Source organism: Neofelis nebulosa, chromosome 2 (assembly GCF_028018385.1).
Source record: "Neofelis nebulosa isolate mNeoNeb1 chromosome 2, mNeoNeb1.pri, whole genome shotgun sequence".
NCBI lineage: Eukaryota > Metazoa > Chordata > Mammalia > Carnivora > Felidae > Neofelis > Neofelis nebulosa.
Window position 1 is genome coordinate 134120212 of NC_080783.1, and position 25451 is coordinate 134145662.

General features: G+C 34.5%; 1 protein-coding gene across 9 annotated transcripts in view; it reads left to right on the forward strand.

The window, feature by feature from the left end:
- The window catches only part of COL11A1 (collagen type XI alpha 1 chain), a 220750-nt gene that overhangs the window by 40005 nt on the left and 155294 nt on the right, over window positions 1-25451 (forward strand). The window lies entirely within an intron of this gene.

Consider the following 25451-nt stretch of genomic DNA (forward strand, 5'->3'; position numbering starts at 1 on the left):
TAACAGATTAATAGACAAGGTTTACACAGAAGATTTTCTGTATTTGGATATACCCACAGGCAATGTGTATTTTCATAGAAAGAACAACATACACTCCGAGTGTCAGTAGAATGTTGCATTCCTGTACTTCTATACATAACCTATGGCATAATTTTAAATATAATTAACATTTATGACACTTTCAGGTTAATTGAGATTCTGTTTGTTTCTGATTTTTCTCTACTTGTAGGTACCTAAGTCTTTGACTCCAAACAAAATGTTTTAACACATTATATCATACTAAATTAAATGATAAACTCATTCAGGCAATATATAATAATATAGTCTCAGATCTTCCAATATCATCTATTGATTGCATACAAATGATAATGAATATTTATTTATTAGATGAATATTATAAACAAATTAACTTAATTTCTAGTCTTGCAAGGTTCTATTTTGAAATTAAACTACCTACGGACATCAGTTTCATGGGCTAAATTTATTTTTGTAATACACACAACCTTATTTTCCGGGAACATAAGTGAGTAATACGGACAAAGTATATCAGTGGATGGTTTCATTTCATATATTAGTTTAGTCTATTGTTATACATAGTTACAGAGTCTATGAAACTTAAAGCAATGGAAATTAAGAGTAAATTTTGTTCATCATAAGTGATAAGAATATACACAGAAATACAAAAGAGGGGTGCCTGGGTAGCTCAGTTGGTTAAGCGTTCGACTCTTGATTTCGGCTCAGGTCATGATCTCACATTTTGTGAATTCGAGCTCCACATTGGGCTCTGCGCTGACAGTGCAGAGCCTACTTGGGATTCTCTTTCTCTCCCTCTTCTCTGCCTCTCCCCTGCTCTCTCTCTCTCTCTCTCAAATAAAAAAGTAAATAAATTTTAAAAAATTTAAAAAAAAAGAAATACAGAAGACAAAAAATATAAATATGTTATATAAATAAGAATATAAATAAAACACATATGTTAATACATATCAATTATTAATATTCTCAAAATTTACTGCCCTGAAAGATATTTGTTATATGTACATGTTGATTATGTCTCTTTTTCATACAGCTCTTCCCCTCTTACTCCTGAATCCCCACATACAGACTCTACACCCCTTTCTTTGCCATACACTACATTCATACTCACTGGGGTCCAGTTTAGTTTTTGAATTAGGGTTTTAGGCTATCATAATATGTTCTTTTTTTCAAAATAAATAATTGAACCTGATGTTGCATCTTTTAAAATATGTAATAATAGCCTCTGTGTTTCATAAGCTGATTACAGTATCAACTCCTAAAATACATGAAAATGATTTCCGTGTTTTCACTACTTCTAACCAAACTACCTCTGGTCAAGAGGGCCTCTAGTAAATTACCAAAGACAGATGTACTAGAAGCAAATATTATTATATATTATTTAATTAATTCTTAATTTTCTAATCCATAATCTACAATATAAATCCTGGAGTAACTCCAGCTGTTTATTTGGAGAAACTGCTAAACTACTAAGAAGAATAATTTTTAAAACACTCATTAGTGAATTCTTTAGGCGTGTGATAGTGAGTAGTGAAAATAAGTTTATTATGCAGCTTTGCATCTAGGACTTTCGTGAAACACTGTGGAGCTTTAAAAAGAATATTTATTTAAAATATCAAATATAAGAAGATGTGGTATATATACATACAATGGAGTATTACTTGCAATCAAAAAGAATGAAATCTTGCCATTTGCAACTCTGTGGGTGGAATTAGAGGGTATTATGCTAAGCGAAATTAGTCAGAGAAAGACAAATATTATATGACTTCACTCATATGTGGAATTTAAGATACAAAACAGATGAACATAAGGGAAAGGAAGCAAAAATAATATAAAAACAGGGAGGAAGACAAAACATAAGAGACTCTTAAATATGGAGAACAGAGGGTTACTAGAGGGGTTGTGGGAGGGGGGTTGGGCTAAATGGGTAAGGAGCATTAAGGAATCTACTCCTGAAATCATTGTTGCACTATATGCTAACTAACTTGGATATAAAATATAAAAAAAATAAATTATAGAAAGTAAAATAAATTAAAATAAATATCTAGTATAAAAATATAAAAATGACTTTTATTTCATATGAAGTTCAATTAGTTTTTAAAAAGTAAATAAATGCAGATACTTCACTATAAGGTTTATCATTATCACTATATCCAAAGTCATTATACATAAAATTTTTTTGTTTCCAAAATTGTGTTATTGTGTGGGTATATAAATTTCAAAAGCAATTTAGTCTTCCCAACTTGAAAAAAGAATATGAAGAAAAGAAGTAATTCAAACACAGATTTTTAAATCAGAATAAAACTTTCTGACTCCTTTTATGAAATTAGTTCATCTTATCTGAATATGATGTTAATATATCATTCTCTAAAAATTTACTCAAATACCTTTATTTCCATTTTGTTTTACATTATGGTATCTGTCTAGACTTTTGAATCTCTACCACTGAATGTGTAGAAGTTAAACTAAAACAATAAGAGATGGGAATGGGACCACGTATGCATATTCTAGTGTTTGATAAACAGTTGTATTGGTGAGATGATATAAAAATATTCGTGAGTTATTATTCTGAAAACGGGAAATGTCATTTCTTTGGAAACAGTATCATTCCAATTTAGATGCAAATTTTTTTATTATATAATTTCATCTCTGTCATCCCTACATTACCCTACATGTATGGAATTGTACTGGTATGGAAAAAATGCTAAACATGGCCTTACTTGAACTGCAATCCGAAGATACTTAAGAATTCAACATTAAACAGATAAAAGCAAACCCGATTTTTTTAAAGTATGACGAATTAGTTTATATGGAAATGCCAAAATGAATATACAGAGTCATCACTCAGATTATATAATTTCAGCATAGTGGAGTGAATATAAAAATTGGCTATGGAATCAGAAAAATCTGATTTTGAATCTCACAATAGCTTAATTATATTTCTCTATGTAATTATGTAAATTTTAATTTCTTATTCTTCAAATGGGAATAGTAATGTAATCTGTCTATAAGTATATATTTTAAAAAATGAGCTCATGTATGTAAAGTACTTAAAATACTAGTATTAATTATACATGTATATGGTTGTATATTATGTACATATGGGTAACTTAATTATGTATTACTATGTAGTTTTCTTAATAATAATGTATTAATTACTTATATTTAAAATCATCTTACAACTATGACATGTCAAACATTCTTTTAAGTTTATTTATTTCTTTTGAGAGAAAGCAAGCTTGAGTGGGGAAGGGGTAGAGAGAGAGAGAGGGGGAGAGAGAGAATCTCAAGCAGGCTCTGCACCATCAAGAGTTCGATGTGGGGCTCAAACCCATGAACTGTGAGATGATGACCTGAGCCAAAATCAAGAGTTCAACGCTTAACTGACTGAGCCATTCAGCACCCCAACATGTCAAATATTCTTATACATTTTTGATAGGGGTGAGCAACAGGGACCCATATATCAGTCAAAGGTTTTAAGTGGTCTTTTTGTCTTGTAAATGAAGTACTTGAATAGGTCCTGGGTTACTGCTTGTTTACAAGCTGTCCTGAGGGGATTAGATAAATTTTCCCTCCTGAAACAGGTAGCATCTAGGTATATACATTAGCAAGCAAAACGTGGTCTGGGTAGATGAATACTTTCAAACAGACATAAAATATCCAGCCAACCCTAATCCACAGCCTTTAGGGGTTTTGTTTTGTTTTGTTTTGTTTGTTTTGTTTTTTCCTAGCTTGATAATACACTTCAAAGATGTGTGGAAAGCTGAATTAGAAAAATAACTACATTGCCTGTATTCACTATCAATAAAATTACTTTTGTAGTCTTTTTTTATTTTTAATTTTTTTAAATGTTTATTTTTGAGAGAGAGAGAGAGAGACAGAGTGCAAGGGGGGACAGAAGGGCCAGAGGCAGAGGGAGACGCAGAATCCAAAGCAGGCTCCAGGCGCTGAGCTGTCAGCACAGAGCCCAACAGGTGGCTCGAAGTAATGAACTGTGAGATCGTGACCTGAGCCAAAGTTGGACGCTTAACTGACTGAGCCACCCAGGCGCCCCTACTTTTGTAGTCTTTTAAACAGGAATTTTCTTCACTAAATATCAAAGTATAGCCATTATAACTCAAGTTTTCAAAGCATTGCTATTTCAATCTTTTTTCTTTTTTAATGATCAAAGCAGGTTATTACAAGTCTTTTTTATTTTTAATAGTCTTCTATCTTTGGGCAAATTATTTCTTTCTTTTGAAGCAATGAGAAGAATATAATGACAATTTAAGTGGAAAAACTTGTTGATGAAATTTTTCATTTTTTTCAAACTTCTCAGAAAAAATTTTAGCGTTCAGTTTTCTTGGGAGAAATCAATGAATAATAATTTATATAAGCTATACAATTTCAGTGGTTTTATGAGGCCAGAAAACCTACCTTAAAGTAATAATAGCCATCTCAAATATTCCAGTAAGAATTTGATTACTGCTTTATGATGCCTGTGTATCTTTTTACTACATATATTTTCCAATATATATGCTTTTTAGAAACTTATGTCGGGGGGTGTCTGGGTGGCTCAGTCAGTTAAGTGTACTACTCTTGATTTCTGAGTTCAAGTCCAGCATCAGGCTTTGTGCTGACAGCGTGGGGCCTGCTTGGGATTCTCTGAATCCCTTTCTCTCTCTGACTCTCTCAAAAATAAATAAACAAACATTAAAAAAAAAACCCAAAATTAAATTAAGTTTCATTAAAAAAATTACGTTGGTAGACATGGTTTTCCTATAGAGAGACATAACAGGATGAGGTAGCTTTCCTATTTGTCTACCTTTCCCAGTATATATACATTTAGCTCATTGCATCTGAGATTTTTAAACTCTATTTATTGAGATATAACTGAAGTAGAATAAACTGCAAATATTAAAAGTGTACATTTGATCATGGTCTACATTTACACCTCCCATGAAACCATCATAATCAAGAAAATAAACATGGCCATCACACCCAAAAGTTTCCTCCTGCACTTTTATTTATTTTTTTTTTCAACGTTTTTTATTTATTTCTGGGACAGAGAGAGACAGAGCATGAACGGGGGAGGGGCAGAGAGAGAGGGAGACACAGAGTCGGAAACAGGCTCCAGGCTCCGAGCCATCAGCCCAGAGCGTGACGCGGGGCTCGAACTCACGGACCGCGAGATCGTGACCTGGCTGAAGTCGGACGCTTAACCGACTGCGCCACCCAGGCGCCCCTCCTCCTGCACTTTTATAATCCATCTCTTCTCCTCCCCTAACCCCAGGAAATCACTAATTTGCTTTTTTATCACTATAGCTTATTTATTTTTCTAACATTTTCATAAACAGAATGATACTGAGTATACTGTCTTTAGCTTGGCTTTTATCACTCAGCATAATGTCTTGGAGGCTTATCCATGTATCATATATTTCATTTGTTTTTTGCCTTTTTAAAAATTGCTGAGCAGTATTACAGTGTATGAATAAACCACAGTTTGTTCATGCATTCATCCTGTTGGTGGGCATTTGGATCATTTCCTGATTTTGGCTTCTACATATAAAGCTGCCATGAACATTCATGTACAAATTTTGTGTGGGCATTTTTTTTTGTTTGTCTTTAAAAAAATTTTTTTTTAATGTTTATTTATTTCTGAGACAGAGAGAGAGAGAGAGACAGAGCATAAGTGGGGGAGGGGCAGAGAGAAAGGGAGACACAGAATCCGAAGCAGGCTCCAGGCTCTGAGCTGTCAGCACAGAGCCCGACTCGAGCCTCGAACTCACAGACCACAAGATCAGGACCTGAGCTGAAGTTGGTCGCTCAACCGACTGAGCCACCCAGGCGCCCCTGTTTGCCTAACTTGAATACCTAGAAATGGAATTCTGGGTTATTTGGTAGGTGCATATTTACTTTTCAAAAACCAAAGAAAGTGTTGAACTGCATTTCAAAGTGTCATTAATCATTTTACATTCCCTCCCACAGTGAATGAAAGTTCCAGTTGTTCTGTATCCTTGCCAACCTTTGATATGGTTATTCTTTTAGATTTTAGCCATTCCCAGTGGTTGTGTAGTAGTATTCATTGTGGTATTAATTTATATTTCCCCTATAACTGATAATGTCAAGCACTTTTTAGGTTTTAATTGGCAATTTCTGCCCATTGCCTTTGCCCATTAAAAAGTGCTGCTATATTTTGATTATGGACTGTTATTTATTTTTTTATAAACCCTTAATAGTTTGTTTGATAGAGATTTACAAATACTTTTCTAGCATATGTCTTACCTTTTTATTTCATTAATAGTGCGTTTTAATTTAAAGAGTGAATGCTTTTCATTTTTATAAAGTTTAATTTGTCAATTTTGTGGTTATGTTTTACATGTTTCGTGTTCTAAGAGATCTTTAAATTTTTTTTTAATGTTTATTATTTGTGAGAGAGAGAGAGAGAGAGAGAGAGAGAGAGAGAGAGAGAGAGAGAACGAGCAGGGGAGGGGCAGAGAAAGAGGGAGACCCAGAATCTGAAGCAGGCTCCAGGCTCTGAATTGTCAGTACAGAGCCCAATGCGGGGGCTCGAACTCACAGACCACAAGATCATGACCTGAGCTGAAGTCTGCTGCTTAAGCGACTGAGCCACCCAGGTGCCCTATTCTAAGAGATCTTTATCTACAGCAAGATAATAAGAATTTTCTCCTGCTGTCAAACATACTGTAGTGTTAGGTTTTACACGAAAGTCATGCCTCATTCTGAGTTAATATTTGTGTATGATGTGAGGTAAAGGCCAATGTTGATTGTAGACAAGGATATCTAGTTCATCCTTTATAAAAAATACTTTCCTTTCATTCGTTGGATTGCCTTGGCTTCTATGTCAGAAATCATATGTAGTAATACATATGAGTAGATTTATTACTGAACTATTTATTATTCTATTCCATTGATTTGTCTATCTTTTCACTAACACCAAACTATCTTGATTACTATAGTTTGATATAAAGTTTTGATATTAGGTGAGGTAACTGCTCTTACTTTTTATCCTTTATGTGTGTTGCTTTAGTAGTTTTAGGTTATTTACATTCTATATAAATTTTGGAATAAGCTTGTTGAATTCTAAAATAAAATTGGGTTTTTAGTTAAATAAAATTTGGTTTTAATTGGAATTTCATTTAAGCTATAGATCAAAATGAAGAGAATCAAACTAACAAACATTAAGTTTTCCATTTCCTGAATATGGTATAATTTTCCATTTATCTTGTTCTTCTTTAATTCCTCTCACAATGTTTCCTAGTTTTCAGTGTAGATGTCTGTTTTCCTCTGAAAATAAACATGATATGATCTCATTCCATGTAGATTTGTTGACAATTATTTTATGACCCAGCATGTAGTCTATCTTGGTGAATGGAGCACATGCCCTTAAAAAGAAAGTGTGTCCTGAAACTTTTGGATTGAGTGTTTTATACTTTTAATAGATATTTTAAAGTCTATAAAGAGTTTTCATATCTGGGTTATATGAGTTGGCATATATTATCTGAGTTGGAATAATGGAAATTATTCATTAATACACTTTGTTTTTTAGAGTTGTTATAGGTTCAGAGCAAAATTGACCAGAACTTAGAGGGTTTCCGTATATCCTTGTGCATGTGCATGAGTGTGCACACACATGCATACCCAGCCTCTTCTACTATTAACATCCCCACCAAAGCAATACATTTGTTGCAATGTGTGAACCTGCACCGACATGTCATTATCAACCAAAGTCAATAGTTTATATTAAGGATCACCCTTGGTGTTGTACATTCTATAGATCTTGGCTAATGTATCATGACATGTATTCACCAATGCAGTATCTTATGAAATATTTTCATGCCCCCCAAATCTCTGTGCTCTACCTATTCATCCCTCCTTCTCTTCTAAATCCTGACAACCATGAATCTTTTTAAAGTTTCCATAGTTTTGCCTTTTCCAAAATGTCATAAAGATGGAATCATACAGTTGTAGTCTTTTCAGGTTGACTTCTTTCACTTAATAGTATGCATTTATATTTCCTCTATATACTTCATGGCATGATAGCTCATTTCTTTTTAGTGCTCAGTAGTATTCTGTTGTCTGAATGTTACACAATTCATTTATCCATTCATCTACTGAAGCATATCTTGGTTGCTTTCAAATTTTTGATAATTATGAATAAAGCTTCTATAAACATGTATATGCAGGTTTTTGTGCAGACATGGTTTTCAACTCCATTGGGTAAATGCCAAAAAGTATGATTGCTGATACAGTAAGAATATGTTTACTTTTGTAAACAACTGCCACACTGTCTTCCAGAAGTGCTATGCCATTTTGCATTCCCAGCAGCAGTGAATGAAAATTCCTGTTGTTCAACATTTGGATATTGGCCATTAAAATAGGCATGAGGAGGCTCCTGAGTGGCTTAGTTGGTTAAACATCATAATCTCGTGGTTCATGAGTTTGAGCCCTGCAATGGGCTCTGTGTTAATAGCTCAGAGCCTGGAGCCTGCTTTAGTTTCTGTGTCTCTCTGTCTCTCTGCCCTTCCCCTGCTCATACTCTGTCTCTCAAAATTGAATAAACATTTAAAATTTTTTTTAAAAAATGCATGTGGTAGTATATCATTGTTTTAGTCTACATTTCCCTGATGACATGTTGAACATCTTTTCATATGCTTACATGTTGAACATCTTTTCATATGGTTACATGTAATTTGTGTGTCTTGTTTGGTAAGTTTTCTGTTAAGGTCTTCTTCCCATTATTTCTTTATTTATTTATTTTAGTTTTGTTTTGTTTTTTACAAATATAAAGGAAATTTATATCTTTACAGAAAATGAGATTATTCTATATGCATTGTTCTGCAACTTGCTTTTATCACTTAATAAAATATCATGGATAGTAGTGTAACCTTTTTTTTTAATGTTTTATTTTTTATTTTTTTAAATTTACATCCAAATTAGTTAGCATATAGTGCAACAATGATTTCAGGAGTAGATTCCTTAGTGCTCCTTACACATTTAGCCCATCCCCCCCCACAGCCCCTCCAGTAACCCTCAGTTTGTTCTCCATATTTATGAGTTTCTTCTGTTTTGTCCCTCTCCCTGTTTTTATATCATTTTTGTTTCCCTTCCCTTATGTTCATCTGTTTTGTCTCTTATAGTCCTCATATGAGTGAAGTCATATGATTTTAGTCTTTCTGTGACTGACTAATTTCACTTAGCATAATACCCTCCAGTTCCATCCACGTAGTTGCAAATGGCAAGATTTCATTCTTTTTGATTGCCGAGTAATACTCCACTGTATATATATATACCACACCTTCTTTATCCATTCATCCATCGATGGACATTTGGGCTCTTTCCATACTTTGGCTATTGTTGATATGCTGCTATAAACATGAGGGTGCATGTATCCCTTTGAAACAGCACACCTGTATCCCTTGGATAAATGCCTAGTAGTACCATTGCTGGGTTGTAGGGTAGTTCTATTTTTAGTTTTTTGAGGAACCTCCATACTGTTTTCCAGAGTGGCTGCACCAGCTTGCATTCCCACCAACAATGCAAAAGAGATCCTCTTTCTCTGCATCCTTTCCAACATCTGTTGTTGCCTTAGTTGTTAATGTTAGTCATTCTGACAGGTGTAAGGTGGTATTTCATTGTGGTTTTGATTTGTATTTGCCTGATGATGAGTGATGTTGAGCATTATTTCATGTGTCAGATGGCAATCTTCTTTGGAGAAGTGTCTATTCATGTCTTTTGCCCATTTCTTCACTGGATTATTTGTTTTTTGGATGTTGAGTTTGATAGGTTCTTTATAGATTTTGGATACTAACCCTTTATCTGATATGTCATTTGTAAATATCTTCTCCCATTTTGTTGGTGGCCTTTTAGTTTTGCTGATTGTTTCCTTTGCTGTGCAGAAGCTTTTTATTTTGTTGAGGTCCAAGTAGTTCATTTTTGCTTTTGTTTCCCTTGCCTATGGAGACGTGTTGAGTAAGAAGTTGCTACAGCCAAGGTCAAAGAAGTTTTTGCCTGCTTTCTCCTTGAGGATTTTGATGGCTTCCTGTCTTACATTGAGGTCTTTCATCCATTTTGAGTTTATTTTTGTGTACAATGTAAGAAAGTGGTCCAGGTTCATTCTTCTGCATGTTGCTGTCCAGTTTTCCCAGCACCACTTGCTGAAGAGACTGTCTTTATTCCATTGGATAGTCTTTCCTGCTTTGTCTAACATTAGTTGGCCATATGTTTGTGGGTCCATTTCTGGGTTCTCTACTCTGTTCTATTGATCTGAGTGTTCTTGTGCCAGTACCATACTGTTTTGATTACAGCTTTCTAGTACAGCTTGAAGTCTGGGATTGTGATGCCTCCTGCTTTGGTTTTCTTTTTCAAGATTGCTTTGGCTATTCGGATATTTTCTGGTTCCACACAAATTTTAGGATTATTTGTTCTAGCTCAGTGATGAAAGCTGGTGTTATTTTGATAGGGATTGCATTGAATATGTAGATTGCTTTGGGTAGTATCAACATTTTAACAATATTTGTTCTCCCTATCCAGGAGCATGGAATCTTTTTCCATTTTTTTGTGTCTTCTTCAATTTCTTTCATAAGCTGTCTATCGTTTCCAACATATAGATTTTCCACCTCTGGTTAGATTTATTCCTAGGTATTTTATGGTTATTTTGTGCAACTGTAAATGTGATTGATTCCTTGATTTCTCTTTCTGTCGCTTCATTGTTGGTGTATAGGAATGCAACCGATTTCTGTGCATTGATTTTATATCCTGCAACATTGCTGAATTCATGAATCAATTCTAGCAGTTTTTTGTGGAATCTCTTGGGTTTTCCATATAGAGTATCATGTCATCTGCGAAGAGTGAAAGTTTGACCTCCTCCTGGCCGATTTGGATGCCTTTTATTTCTTTGTGTTGTCTGATTGCAGAGGCTAAGACTTCCAATACTATGCTGAATAACAGCGGCCAGAGTGGACATCCCTGACTTGTTCCTGACCTTAGGGGGAAAGCTGTCAGTTTTTCCCCATTAAGGATGATATTAGTGTTGGGTCGTTCATATATGACTTTCATGATCTCAAGGTATGTTCCTTCTATCCCTCCTTTCTTGAGGGTTTTTATCAAGAAAGGATGCTGCATTTTGTCAAATGCTTTCTCTGCATCTATTGAGAGGATCCTATGGTTCTTGTCCTTTCTTTTATTGATGTGATGAATCACACTAATTGTTTTGTGGATATTGAACCAGCCCTTCATCCCAGGTATAAATCCCACTTGGTTGTGGTGAATAAGATTTTTTAATATATTGTTGGATCCAGTTGGCTAATATCTTGTTGAGGATTTTTGCTTCCATGCTCATCAGGGAAATTGGTCTATAGTTCTCCTTTTTAGTAGGGTCTCTGTCTGGTTTTGGAATCAAGGTAATGCTGGCTTCATAGAAAGAGTTTGGAAGTTTTCCTTCCATTTCTATTTATTGGAACATCTTCAAGAGAGTAGGTGTTAACTCTTCCTTAAATGTTTTTTGGAATTCCCCTGGAAAGCCATCTTGCCCTGGACTCTTGTTTTTTGGGAGTTTTTTGATTACTATTTCGATTTCCTTACTGGTTATTCGTCTGTTCAAATTTTGTATTTCTTCCTGTTTTAGTTTTGGTAGTGTATATGTTTCTAGGAATTTGTCCATTTCTTCCAGATTGCCCATTTTATTGGCATATAATTGCTCATAATAGTCTTTATTATTTTTTGTATTTCTGCTGTGTTGGTTGTGATCTCTCTTCTTTCATTCTTGATTTTATTTATTTGGGTGCTTTCCTTTTTCTTTTTGATCAGACCGGCTAATGGTTTATCAATTTTGTTACTTCTTTCAAAGAACCAGCTTCTGGCTTCATTGCTCTATTCTACTGTTTTGTTGTGGTTTTTTTGTTTGTTTGTTTGTTTGGTTGGTTGGTTTTGATAGCATTAATTTCTGCTCTAATCTTTATTATGTCCTGTCTTCTGCTGGATTTGGATTTTATTTGCTGTTCTTTTTCCAGCTCTTTAAGGTGTAAGGTTAGGTTGTGTATGTGAGATCTTTCTTCCTTTTTTAGGAAGGCCTGGATTGCTATATACTTTCCTCTTATGACTGCCTTTGCTGCATCCCAGAGGTTTTGGGTTGTGGTGTTATCATTATCATTGACTTCCATGTACCTTTTAAATTCCTCTTTAACTTCTTAGTTAGTCCATTCATTCTTTAGTAGGATGTTCTTTAGTCTCCAAGTATTTGTTACCTTTCCAAATTTTTTCTGTGGTTGATTTTAAGTTTCATAGTGTTGTGGTCTGAAAATATGCATGGTATGATCTCAATCTTTTTGTACTTACTGTGGGCTAATTTGTGTGCCAGTATATGGTCTATTCTGGAGAATGTTCCATGTGCACTGGAGAAGAATGTATATTCTGCTGCTTTGGGATGAAATGTTCTGAATATATCTGTTAAGTCCATCTGGTCCAGTGTGTCATTCAAAGCCATTGTTTCTTTGATGATTTTTTATTTAGGTGATCTGTCCATTTCTGTGAGTGGGGTGTTGAAGTCTCCTACTATGATGGTATTACTATTGATGGATTTCTTTTTGTTTGTGATTAACTGATTTATATATTTGGGTTTTGCCACATTTGGTGCATAAATGTTTACAATTGTTAGGTCTTCTCGGTGGATAGACCCCTTGATTATGATATAATGCCCTTCTGCATCTCTCGATACAGTCTTTATTTTGAAGTCTAGATTGTCTGATATAAGTATGGCTACTCCGGCTTTCTTTTCTTGACCATTAGCATGATGGATGGTTCTCCATCCCCTTATTTTCAATCTGCAGGTGTCTTTAGGTCTAAAGTGGGTCTCTTGTAAACAGCATATAGATGGATTTTATTTTCTTATCCACTCTGTTACCCTATGTCTTTTGATTGGAGTATTGAGTCCATTGATGTTTAGAGTACTGAAAGATATGAATTTATTGCCATTATGATGCTTGTAGAGTTGGAGTTTCTGGTGGTCTTCTCTGGTCCTATCTAGTCTTTGTTGCTTTTGGTATTTGTATATACACACACACACACACATATATATATATGTATATGTATATATATATACATATATATACACACATATATACATACATATATATACATGTATATATGTGTGTATATATATATTTGTATATGTGTATATATATGTTTGTATATATGTATGTATATGTTTGTATATATGTATGTATGTGTGTGTGTGTGTGTGTATATATATATATATATATATATATATATATATATATATACGTTTGTATATATGTGTATATATATGTATATGTATATCCCCCTTAAAATTTTTTGCGGGTCTGGTTTAGTGGTCACAAAATTTTTGCTTGTCTGGGAAACTTTTTATCTCTCCTTTATTTTGCATGACATCCTTGTTGGATAAACAATTCTTGGCTGCATATTTTTCTGATTCAGCACATCGAATACATCCTTCCACTCCTCTGGCCTGCCAAATTTCTGTGGATAAGTCTGCTGCAAACCTGATCTGCCTTCTCTTGTAGGTTAGGGCCTTTTTTTCCCCTTGTTGCTTTCATGATTCTCTCCTTGCCTGAGTATTTCGTGAATTGGACTATGATATACCTTGTTGATGGTTGGTTTTTGTTGAATCTAATGGGGGTCTTCTGTGCTTCCTGGACTTTTATGTCTGTGTCTTTCCCCAGGTTAGGAATGTTTTCTGCTATGATTTGCTCACATAACCCTTCTACCCTTATTTCTCTCTCTTCGTCCTCTGGGACCCCTATGATTCTGATGTTGTTCCTTTTTAATGAGTCACTGATTTCTCTAATCCTTAATTCGTGCTCTTTTGATTTCATCTCCCTCTTGTTTTCTGCTTCATTTTTCTCTATAATAAGTTCGTCCTCTATATCACTGATTCTCTGTTTTGCCTCATCCATCCTTGCTGCCACTGCATCCATCCATGATTGCAGCTCAGTTACAGCATTTTTAACTTCATTCTGGCTATTTTTTACTTCTTGTATCTCTGCAGAAAGGGATTCTAATCTATTTTTGACTCCAGCTAGTATTCTTATTATCATGATTCTAAATTCTGGTTCAGACATCTTGCTTGTATCTGTGGTGGTTAAATCCCTGGCTGTTATTTCTTTGTGCTCTTTCTTTTGGGGTGAATTCCTTCGTTTTGTCATTTTGAAGGGAAAAAAGGAATAAATGAGGTAGAAAAATTAAAATTAAAAAAATTAAATTTAAAAAAACATTGAAATTGAAAAATTACACACACACACACACACCCCTAATAAATGATGCTTGACCTAGGTGTGTTTTGGTCTGGGTTTTAAAAATGGTTTGACAGAGGAAAAAAAGGGGGAAAAAAAAGGAAATCGTTTGAGAATTTGAAAAAATGAATACACTCAAGTATGTTAAAATGAAATGATGGGAGTAAAATAGAATGTTAAAGAATTACACAAAACAAAGAATATAGTAGAAAAAATTAAAGAAAAATATTTTTATTAAAAATTAAAATAAAAATGATTTTTTTCTCTTTATTGAAGAAAAAGAAAAGAAACTAAAAAGAAAAAAAAGAAAAAAAGAAATCTGTTGAAAACTGAAAGAGTGAATACACTGTAGTAGAACAAAATAAAATAATGGGAGTAAAATAGAATTTGAAAAAATTTACATCAAAGCAAAACATATAGTAAAATATTAAAGAGAATTATTTATTTATTTTTTAACATTTATTTATTTTTGAGACAGAGAGAGACAGAGCATGAACAGGGGAGGGGCAGAGAGAGAGGGAGACACAGAATCTGAAACAGGCTCCAGGCTCTGAGCTGTCAGCACAGAGCCCGACGCGGGGCTCGAACTCACGGACTGTGAGATCATGACCTGAGCCGAAGTCGGACGCTTAACCGACCAAGCCACCCAGGCGCCCCTAAAGAGAATTATTTTTAATAGAAATTGAAAGTAAAAATGAAGTTTTTTCTCTTTCTGCATTAAAAAAAAGAAACGAGAAAGAGAAAAAAGAACAAAAAAGTTAATCATTTGAAAATTTGAAAAGGTAAATACATTGAAGTAGACTAAATAAAATGATGGAAGTAAGGTAGAATTTGAAAAAATTTACACAAAAGTAACAATATAGTAAAAAAAATCAAATAAAAATATATGTAATAAAAATTGAAAATAAAAATGAATTTTTTCTGTTTGTGTATTCAAGAAAAAGTAGTGTAAAAGAAAAAAAAGAAAGAAAATTGAATAGATGGACCTGCTTACCGATTGAAATAGGACTGAAATTACTTCGTTTTCCCCTAGAAATCAGACTATATAGCACATTATAGTCTATAAACTAAGTAGGCGGTGAGACTTGTGTTCTTGAAAAGCAAGGTTGGCCCAGTTGGGCAGGGCTCAGTGTAATGGCTCTATTCTCCACTAGATGGCGGTGCCAGCCTACTGGGGTGGATTGTTGCGATGCTAGTAGGTGCGAATGCACATGCGTGGCAGCGATGAAAATGGCATCACCCAGGTACCCAGTCACTAGTATCAAACTATGTTCTCCCCGATCAGCAATCGTGCACCTGTGTCTTTAGCTTTCGTCCACTCCCTGCTTCTTCACTGTCTGTGACAAATCCCCAGGCAGTACCTCTCTCCCTAGTTTTGTCTCAGATGCGGCTGTTTTCCCCGGGCTCCTTAGTTCTGAAGGACTGCGGCTTTGACCCGTTCCGCCCCTCTGTGGGAGGGTCTCACCAAGCAATGGCTGAATGTTGGCTGCACCCAGGAATGCTTGTTGGTCCCTGGTGCTGCTGGTGCCCCGAGTCAGTAGCCAGGTACCAGCCCGCCCCAGAAAAAGTTCGCGAGATAGTGTAGCAGCAGCTTTTCAGGGACTATGGAAAATCACAACACACATCTGGCACCAGGCTTCACCCTTAAGGACCTTGTTCCAACACCAGAGAATGTGGCTGTTTTCTGGGATCTGCTGGGACCAGGTGGCTTCGACAGTCTCTACCAAATGTCCTTCCAGTAGTGGAACTGCTTTTTCCCATGTGGCCCGAGAACCTCCCGGACCCGACTGTGTTCCTGGGGATTGGCCCTTCTCACCAGAGCACCACCAGGTATCAAGCTGTGGAGTTGCAGAGTTTGCATTCCCCTTGTTTACAATCTTAATGGAATTTAAATCCTCTTCTTTCTCCTTTCTCCCTTTGTAGTTTAGTCCCTGCGGCTGTTTCCAATTTTCCACTTTCTCTCCAGCTGCTTTTGGGGAGGGGTGCTTTTCCCGTATTCTCCCCGCCCCCCAGTGTCCGTCCTCTCTCCGCCTACAAAAGCGGCTCCATGCCTGCCGCCAGCTTCTCTCTCCCCAAGTTCACCTCTCCGTGCCACGTAACTGCTGAATTCTGTGGTTCAGGTTGTGCAGATTGTTGTGTTAATCCTCCAATCAGTGTTCTAGGTGTATAGGATGGTTTAGTGTTGGTCTGGCTGTATTTCATGGATGCGAAACACACAAAAAACTTCCATGCTGTTCTGCCATCTTGGTTCCTCCCTCTTCCCATTTTTTAAAATCAGGTTGCTCTTTTTCTTATTGTTAAGTTTTACATTTGGGCGTGTGTGTGTGTGTGTGTGTGTGCATTTTGTATAATGGTACTTTATCAGATGTGTCTTTTGCAAATACTTTCTGTCATTCTGACTTCTCATTCTCTTGATATTGTCTTTCACAGAGGTGAAGTTTTTAATTTTAATGAAGTCCAGCTTATCAATTATTTTTCATGAATCATGCCTTTGATGTTATATCTAAAAAGCGTTCATTGTACCCAAATTCGCAAAGAATTTTCTTCTGTATTATCTTCTAGGAGTTTCGGTTTTGCATTTTACATTTATATCATTGATCCATTCTGAGTCAATTTTTGTGAAGGGTATGGGGTTTGTGTTTAGATTCACTTTTTACACGTGGGTTGTCTGGTTTTCCTAGAACCATTTGTTGAATAGACTAGCTTTGCCTCATTGTATTGCCTGACTTCTTTGTCAGAGATCAGTTAACTCTACTTATGAGGGTCTCTTTCTGTTCCCTTGACATATTTGGTTATTTTCAACAATACCACACTGTCATCTTAATTACTGTCACTTCATAGTAAGTCTTGAGGTTAAGTAATATTAGTTCTCCAACTTTGTTCAAAACTCATTCAATATTGAATTCTCTATTTTGGGTCTTTTGTCTCTTGTTACAAACTTTAGAATCAGTTTGACAATATACACGACATAGTCCTGGGATTTTGACTGAGAGTGTTGAATCTGTATATCAATTTGGGAGAACTCACATCTTGACAATTCTGATTTTCTTATCCATGAATATAGAATATCTCTCAGGTATTTAGTTTTTCTTTGATATCTTTTATCAGAGTTTTGCCATTTTTCTCATGTAGATTTTAGACATATTTTGTTAGGTTTAACCTAAGTATTTCATTTTTTAAGTGTTAATACAATGGTATTACATTTTTAATTTCAAAATCACTAGTTAATTGGTTGTTATAGGAAAGCAATTGACTTCTGTATATTAACCTTATATCCTGTAATCTTGCTCTAATTACTGAATAGTTCCAGGAGTTTGTGTGTTTATTTTGGATTTTCTATGTAGACAATCATGTCATCTGTGAACAAAGATAGTTTTATTTCTTTCTTCCATATTTGTATCTTTTATTTTCCTTTCTTGTTTTATTGTATTAGCTAGGACTTCCAGTACAGTATTGAAAAGCAGTGGTGAGAGGGGATATCCTTGCCTTGTTACTGATTTTAGTGGGAAAGCTTCAAATCTTACCAGTAAGTATGATGCTAGTTTTAGGTTTTTCATAGATTTTAAAAAATCAAATTGAATTAGTTTCCCTCTATTTTCAGTTTTCTGGGAGTTTTTTTTGTCATGAATAGATGTTTGATTTTGCCAAATGCCTTTTCCTCATCTATTGCTATAATCATGTGGTTTTTCTTTTTTGGCCTATTAATGTGATTACAGTAACTTATTTTCAAATGGAGAACCAGCCTTACGTACCTGGGATAAATTTCATTTGATCATGGTGTATAGTTCTTTTCATATATTGTTGGTTTATAAATTGTCGATTTGCTGATATTTTGCTGAGGATTTTTGCATCTGTGTTTGTGAGGGACTTTGGTCTGTAGTTTTCTTGTAATGTCTTTGTCTGACTTTGGTTTAGGAAATAGTGTCCTCATACACTGAGATAGAAGTATTCCCTCTGTTTCTGTTTTCTGAAAGAGAATGTAGAAGATTGGTATAATTGCTTGCATAAATGCTTTGTAGAATTCACCAGTGAACCATTCTTGGTCAGATGCTTTCTGTTTTGGAAGGCTATTAATTATTGAATAAATTTATTTAATAGATATAGGCCTATTCAGATGATCTATTTCTTGTTGTATGAGTTTTTGCAGATATGAGTTTTTCAGATTGTGTCTTTCAAGAAATTGGTTCATTCCACTAGTTTACATTTGTGAGCATAAAGTTGTTCATGATATTCCTGTATTATCCTTTTATATCCATGGGATCTATAGTGATGTACCCTCTTTCATTTATAATATTAATAATTGCATCTTTTCTCTTATTTTCTTAGCCTGCCTAGAGACACATTGCTCTTATGTGATGTACACACACACACACACACACACACACACACACACACACACACTGCTATTTTCCTTTTTACTGAATTCTGCTCTAATTTTATTATTTCTTTTCTTCTGCCTACTTTGGATATAATTTGCTCTTCTTTTTCTAGTGTCCTAAGGTGGAAGTTTAGATGATTGATTTTAGATTTTTCTTTTATTTTACTATATGTATTCAATGCTATAAATTTCTCTGAGAACTGCTTTCACTGCATCCCACACACTTTGATAAGTCGTGCTTTTATTTTCATTTAGTTCAAAGATATTTTTAAATTTCCTTTGAGATAATCAGCTTTGACTCTCGTGTTATTGAGAAATATGTTGCTTATTCTTCCAGACTTTGGAAGTTTCCAGATAACTTTCTGTTATTGATTTCTTAGTTTAATTTCATTGTGTTTCAAGAGCAGATACTGTATGATTCTTTGTTTTAAATTTGTTATTGTTTTGTGATCCAAAATATAGCCTACATTGATGAATGTTCCATGTGAGCTTAAGAAGAATGTGTAATCTATTGTTTTTGGATGAAGTAGTGTATAGATGTCAATTACAGTTGATCCTCAAACAACATAGGTTTGAACTACATGGGTCCAATTATATGCAGATTTTTTTAAATATATAAAGTATAGTACTGTAAATGGATTTTCTCTTATGATCTTCTTCATGACATTTTTTCTTTAGCTTACTTTTTGTTAAGAATACAGTATATAATGCATGTAACTTACAAAATATGTGTTAATTGACTTCATGTTATCATTAAGGCTTCTGGCAACAGTGAGCTATTAATAGCCATGTTTTGGGGGTGTCAAGGGGTATACATGGAGTTTTGACTGTGTGTGGGGTCAACATCTCTCACCCCCATGTTGTTCAAAGGTCAACTGTGTATCCAGTTGATTGATAGTGCTGTTCAGTTCAGCTATGTCTTTGCTAATTTTCTGTAGCTGGATATGTCCATTTATGGTACAAGTGTGTTAAAATTTCTAACTATAATAGTGGATTAACCTATTTCTTGCAATTGTGTCAGGTATTGCCTCACATATTTTGATATTCTGTTATTAAGTACATACACATTGAGGATTCTCATTTCTTTTTGCCAGTTGACTCCTTTATCATTCTGTAATGTCTCCTTTTATCCCTGATAACTTTCTTTACTCTGAAGTCTACTGTCTGAAATTAATAGACATATTCTTGTTTCCTTTTGACTAGTGATGGCATGGTATTATCTTTATCCATCCCTTTACTTTTGATCTATATGTGTCTTTATATTTAAAGTAGGTTTCTTGTAGACAACATATAGTTGGGCCTTGTTTTTGATCCCCTCTGACAATCTCTGTTTTTTAATAGGTATATTTGGACTTTTGATATTTAAAATGATTATTGATATACTTGAATTTATATCCACCATATTTGTTACTGTTTTCTGTTTGTTGACCTTATTTTTTGTTTAGCTTTTGTCTTCTACAATTTGTCTGCCTTTTTTTTTGTTTAAATTGGATATTTTATATGATTACATTTCACTCCTTCTTTGCATATTAACTATACGTCTTTTTAAACTTATTTTAACTGTTGTCCTTATATTTGCAATATACATTTTCAGTTAATCCAAGTCCACTTTTAAATAAAACTATACTATTTCACAAGTAGTGCAAATAACTTATAATAACAGAATAGTCCTAATTCTTTTCTCCTATACCTTGTATCATTGTTTTCACTTGTTGCATTTTTTCATAATCGTGTATAATTATACATATATATTTGAATACATTTTTGCTGTTATTATTTTAAACTAACTGTTATCAGATAAATTAAGAATAAGAAAAATAAAACTTATTATTTAACTTTTACTTATTTATTCTTCAGTACTCTTCTTTCCATTATCTACATTCAAAACTCTGACCTATATGTTTTTTCTTCTCTCAAAAGAATTTACTTTTAAAATTGCTTGAAATTTTTTAAATTTTAAATTTAAAAAGAACTATTTATTTATTTATTTATTTATTTATTTATTATTTTTTAATGTTTATTTATTTTTGAGACAGTGAGAGACCGCAAGTCGGGGAGGGGCAGAGAGAGAGGGAGACACAGAATCCGAAACAGGCTCCCGGCTCTGAGCTGTCAGCACAGAACCTGATGCAGGGCTCAAACCCACGAATCGTGAGATCATGACCTGCGTCAAAGTCGGATGCTCAACCCACTGAGCCACCCAGGCACCCCCAAAAAAGAACTAATTTTTAAAATTGCCAACAGATTCCCTCAGTGTTTGCTTGTCTGAGAAAGTCTTTATTTCTCTTTCACTTTGAAGAATAATTTTGTAGGATATAGATTTCTAGGTTGATGGGTTTTTTATTAACACCTGAAATATTTTACTCCATTCTCTTCTTGCTGTGTGGTTTCTGAAGAGAAGTCAGATGTAATTGTGATGTTTGCTCCTTTATAGTTCAGGTGTCTTCCTCTGATTCTTTCAAGATTTTTCCTTATCACTGATTTTCTGAAGTTGAATATGATATACTTAGGTGTAGTTTTTCTTTGGCATTTATGCTGCTTTAGGTTCTCTGAGCTCCCTGGATCTTTGGTTTGGTGTCTGACATTAATTTGAGCAAACTCTCAGTCATTATTACTTTTAATTCTTCTCTCTTACTCTCTCTCTAATTTATTCTGGTATTCTCATTACATGTATGTTATATCTTTTGTAGTGGTCCCACAGTTCTTGGATATCATGCTCTTTTCCCCCTCAATTTCTTTTCTCTTTGCTTTTCATTTTTGGAAGTTTTCATTTTTGTGTCCTCAAGCTCAGAGATTCTTTCCTCAGCCATGTGCAGTGTACTAATAAGCCCATCACAGAATTTTCTTTATTTTCAATCTCTAGCATTTCTTTGTAATCCATACTTATAAATTCCATTTTTCTACATATGTTATCCATCTGTTCTTGCATATCATCTGTTTTTTTCATTAACATCTTTAAAATATTAGTAGTAGTTTTTTAAAAATTGCTAGTTGGATAATTCCAAAATCTTGCCATATTTGATCGTGTGTGATTCTGATGTTTGTTCTATTTCTTCAACTTGCCATTTTAACCTTTTAGCATGATTTTTAACTTTAATGTCAAAAAAATGGACATTATGTGCTGGGTAAAAGAAATTTGGTAAAGAAGACTTCGGTGATGCATTGGCAAGGTGTAGAGAGAGGGTAAACGTTCTGTAGTCCTGTGATTAGGTCTCAGTCTTCTAGTGAATCTGTATCCCAGATTGTGAAGTTTACCACTGCATTTCAGTTCTTTCCCCCCACACTAGGTGGACAGGATGGCAACATGTAGCTGGAGATGTGTATTTCTCTTCTGCCACATGGAAGGGGGCTGGAGTTGGATACATCCCTTTCTCCAATTCGGTTTGGCTCTAATAAAACACGAGCAGGTTAGAATCTGGGAAAATAGCTTCTTCTGAAGGTAGCCCTGGTTAAGAAGAACAGAATGCCATGGTGTATTTAAAACTGGTTCATTTTTCCATTATGAAAGCATTTTTTCTTCTGGAAGTAGGGAATTTTTCTCCAATATTCACTATGAGGACCTGGTAGAGCTCCTGGTGGTAAAACTCAAGAGAGGAGGCCTCCTTATGACTGAGTGTTAAAAGTGTTTGAAAAATAAACAGATTGTGCTAACATAGCAGCTACATTGGCTTTGTAAAGGACTTCAGTGTATAGTGTACTATTTTAAAGACTTCCATAACTGAAAGAAAAAAGGAAATGTATTCTGGAATGGGATTGTATTACTTACTCTGTCAAAATAGCATAGTGTTAGCAAAACAGAAAAACAACCAAGCTTTGACTTTACCACGGTTGTTTAGTTCTTGTTCTGTGAATCTTTAGTTAACATGTACATTTGGGAATGTGACTGTGGCTCTTTTTTTTTAATTTTGGAAAACATCGTCTGGAATCAGTTTTGTGATTAATGTTTTGTGTAATGTAGTAAGACATCAAAATTATTTTCTAAATTTCATGAAATATGTACAATATTAAGAGAAGTAACAAATGTGGATACCAAAGACAAGGTACAAATTTGATAGGGTGGTATTCAAGCACAATCCAAGTAAAACTTGATTGTAACAAACACAGGTTCAATACAGATTAGAGCATAAAATACCAAGGCATACTAAACACCCATGTAAAATTAGGATTCAGCAATAACACTGCTTTAAAGACTCACTCATTCATGGGCATGTTGAATTTCTCTAATATATAGAAAAGCTAAATAGATTTTTCTATGTTTTTTAATATATAGAAAAAATAAGTATGTTTTATTTCTTTTTTTTTATTTTGTTTAAATATTTTTTCAACATTTTTTATTTATTTTTGGGACAGAGAGAGACAGAGCATGAACGGGGGAGGGGCAGAGAGAGAGGGAGACACAGAATCGGAAACAGGCTCCAGGCTCCAAGCCATCAGCCCAGAGCCTGATGCGGGGCTCGAACTCACGGACTGCGAGATCGTGACCTGGCTGAAGTTGGACGCTCAACCGACTGCGCCACCCAGGCGCCCCGTATGTTTTAGTTCTAAAAGGGGATCTTATGGCTCTCATGAAGAAATAGTCTAATATATATGCACAACAGTATCTTATCCTCGCACATTTTCATTACTTTAACAAATTTAGAAGTCAGATTTTGCTAATTTTTGTTCATAATTTTTGTTAATAATTTTTGTTAATAATTAGTAATTATTTACAAAGTTGTGATGAAAAATAAGATATTCACCTTTTGATTTTTCTGTTTTGGGGAGCTATTTAAGTCTGACTACTGACCACATATACCAGTAGACCAAAGTATAACATTGGGTTCTTTTTTTTGAGGGCAATCCTTAGCCAAGTCTGAAAGGAACATCTGTTTTTGGCTGTTTGACATGTAATTACATTCTTCATTGCTGCACTTTGAGTTGGTATGACAAGTGTGGTGGGGGCCAACACACAAAAATGTGCCACATTATTTATGAGCGAGCTTCAGTGATGCTGGTAGGACATTTCTGAAGTTCTCTCCAGACATCACTGTACTTCATTATATAACAGCCATGTGGTATACTGTTGCCATTCAGACTGTGGTCAGATCTGCACCATTGTAGTGTGGTATGCAGAAAACAGGCTACATTTGGGGACTTTATTGATAGTTTAGTATAATTTTATAGTTAACAAGATTCATGGTTGAAACTGTTTTAAGAAACTCAATGGAGCATTCATTTGAGTTGGATTGAGATTTCAGAGCTCTATAGAAGATCTGTAGTACCAGTCACACAGGATATTGCCTGTCCTGTCAAAGGAACTTTGCCATTGTGGTTAGGTTCTTTATGTTTAGTGCATCACTGGATTATCCACCACCACAAGGGCACAATAAAATGTCATATTGTATTTTGTCCCTTTTATAAATTTTGTCTCTGATTACCCTGGTGAAAGGTGATACTTGTCTTCTTTGTAATTTTTTTCCTTTTAAGATTTATTGTTCATCTGCAGCATTTTGTTAACTTCTCAAAGAATAAGCCATTTTGAATTGCATTCTTGTTGCCGTATCTCTGCTACATTGTTTTATAATTACCTACTAATGGTTAGCTTTCTCATTAGACTATAAATTCCTTGAAAGCAGAATTTATAGTCTATTAATTTAGATATTCCAGCAGCAGCACCAAACACAAAGCTTGACACAGAGTTTATAACCCCTGAAGATTAGTAGATACATGAATGAGTGCTGTGCCTGGTAGTGGTTAAGACTTTATTAGAAGTGTCTGGGAGGAGAAAGGGCAAGGATAGCTATCAGATAGCGTGACTTGGCAGGTGTTTATTAAGTAGTTGACTCTCTCCTGTTGAAGCAGAATAAACATCATATGCCAAATATTGTGCTTAAATAATTGATAGACGTAAATAAATAGTTGTAACAAGATATGATTGTGTCCATAATAAAGATAATGTTCAAGTGAGGGAATCACAACTATATCCAAAATGATGAAAAATAAAAAGATATTTAAAGATGAGGGCACAGGTACAAAAGATGAAAGGTCGGAATGAGCACAACAGATATAAGAAATGTCATTAGGTTTGGGGGCATTTGATATATGACCTGGTTGAATATATTAGTGCCTGTTTGTGGACTGCCTTTTATACCATGCTGAGGGGGTTGGGCTATAAACCGTAAGTCATGAGATGTCTCTTTACATTGTGGGGTGCAATTGACAGGACTTGGGGATTTATTGGTTATGTGGAGTAAAGGGACAGAGGAACTCATTACTATAAGATTTCCATAGCAAATAGTTGATGTTTCCTTCTTGCAAACATGAGCTGTTTGGAATTTTAGCTAAGTTTAAAAATCTTTAATTTTCTTTTTTATGGTTTATGAATTATGTGCTTTAAACAAAGCTTTATATTGGCTAAAAAGACCATAGGATTATCCTGGACAAAATAATCTTATCTCACCAACTTCCTGTATCTTTGGAACTTTAGAGTAAACACACAGTTAATGTGAAATTATTATTCGCTCAAAGGAATATAAGAATGTGATAGATTATTAAAATATGTTTTAAGTAAGTTCTTTTTGAAATGAGATTTTTTTAAGGCATGACCTAGTTAATTTCTATTTACAGTATGACTTAGTCCTTAGAGGAGTGGCAAGTATACAGAAGTACCAACAAAGTATTATCTATTATTCTAACTATTAGTGTTATCTGTTCCTTGGATATTTGTAAGAGCCTTTAATTGATCTCCCTGCTTCTGTCCTGCCCATCCATTAGTCTGTTCTCTAAACCTC